Source organism: Echinops telfairi, unplaced genomic scaffold (genome assembly GCF_000313985.2).
Source record: "Echinops telfairi isolate 266 unplaced genomic scaffold, ASM31398v2 ScPeMD7_7401;HRSCAF=8416, whole genome shotgun sequence".
NCBI lineage: Eukaryota > Metazoa > Chordata > Mammalia > Afrosoricida > Tenrecidae > Echinops > Echinops telfairi.
The window spans coordinates 4,269,563-4,271,733 of record NW_022111301.1 but is presented as its reverse complement, the minus strand read 5'-3'; positions in this window follow the sequence as shown (position 1 = coordinate 4,271,733).

Here is a 2,171-nt window from a genome sequence, read left to right as displayed (position 1 = left end):
TTTTTCCAAACATTACACAATTGAGTTATTTATTAACATCAAGAAAGAGACATATCTATATCCTTGGAGCTGTCTATATTTTAATAATGAAAAAAACACTATTTTTTTAACCATGATTGTATATTCCATTCTATCCTCTTATATAACAGGATATGAAAAATTTATAGGTAGAATAAAACTGCTAAAATTATGTTATGTACTTATAAAGTTGAACTGCCATTTCTTGGCTACTGATTTATGGATATAGTTAGGATTTCTTTTGAATAGATGTAAATTATCTCTACATCTGCCTCAGGGGTGTTGGTGAACAAAATTGAAATCAGTGAATAAATAAATCATCATAGTTTATTAAGTAGCATAATCCCATATTTTATTTTCCATGAACGATTTATTTCAAAATTATTGATTGTATTTGTTACCTATTATTAAATAATGAAGTATCCCCAAACCTAGCAATTAGAAACACCAGCATTTTTCTTTTCCTTTCCTTTTTATTTTACAGTTTCTGTGGGTTATGAATCTGAGTACTGCTCACCTGACTCTTCTGAAGATTTCTCACAATGCTCAAGTTGTCAGTTCAGACTGCTTACGTTGTTTCTGCTATTACAAGAGGAAGAAATGGCTTCTGGAATTTGTTTTTTTGTTGTTGTTGTTCTCTCTTTATCCTCTTGTTACTAAATGCCTTAGATGGCTCGAATATGGAAGTGAGTGATTTCTGTTCCCCGGAATAAAAGAGAGAAGCTTAGGGGAACTAGAAGAGGACAGAGATATAGAACGAGACCCCAATCATAATTTATGGAATTCTGTGCACAACTCAGGTACATGTGGGCTTCGCAGTAACATATCTAAGGCTTCCCAAGCTGCATGGCATTGAACAGAACAAAGTAGTACTACAACAACTTTGTAAAATTAAAGTGACTTTAAGACAAAGCCTATAAGAGGTACATAAAATGTGGAGATGTAGATAAATTGTTGACTAAAACTATCAAGTCAACATTCTCCCAGTGATTCTTGAAAATAACACATAACCTCATAACATAATATCTTAAATGTCCAACATAAAATGTAACCTTTGAAGAACACTAGGAGAATCAAGAAAAAAAATCTTAGTTTTCAATGTAAATACAATCAAAACAAGCTTATCAAATGATTAAAATGTTGAAATTATCCAGGAAAACTTTAAAACAATCTTTCCTACCTGCATAAATAATCATCTTCAAAACTCTGAAAACAAATAGAAAGGTTAAAAGTCTCAATAAACAAAATAATATATTTAAAATAAGAATTTTAATTGAAAAGATTTTAAAGAAATAAAAACTACTTGGATGAAATTTATAGCTGAAAGGTTATATTTATGACAAAAGACAGTCAATAGACTTGGAAATTAATTTCTAGAAAGTATTCATCTGAACAACACAAAAGGAGATTAAAGGGGAAATTAACAGAATACCAAAGATTATTGAACAATAAGGAAGTTTCTAATAATTCTATCATCAAAGTCCTTGATGAAATTAAAAGAGAGAGAACATACAATTTTGAAAGAAAAATATAATCTGAAAACGTTCCAATTTGCCAATGTAGCCAAGTTACAGATTCAAGATATTCATTAAACAGAAGCTGGAAAAAAATCTAAGAAAACCCTCCCAAGACAATTCACAAGCCAATAAAGAGAAAGGAAAATCTTGAAGGAAAAGAAAACAAAACAATGTATTACTTACAAGAGAATAATGATTTTAATGACTCTAGAATTCTCATAAGATACCATGGAAAACAAAAGAAAGTGGCAAAACATTTTACAAATATTATACTAAGATAAATGACAATTCTGGAGTTAAGTTGAAACAAAGGTATTTTCAGAATAAGTAGAGACAAACTAACTTGGAGTTTGAAGACCTGCTATATAAAAGAACTTGCTTCAAACAAAAGAGAAATTATGCCAGAAAGAATCATAAAATACTATGACAGAGTAAAGACCTGGGGAACAAAGAACAGGGAGAGTTGGGGGAATCGAAAGGGAGGGGATGTCAACAAACCCAGGGACAAGGGAAAAACAAATGATCTAAAATCAATGGCGAAGAGGGTATAGGATCCTGGTGGGGCTTAATCAAGGGCAATTTAGCGGAGAGGAATTACTGAACCTGAATGAAGACTGAAATGATAGTGGGACAAGA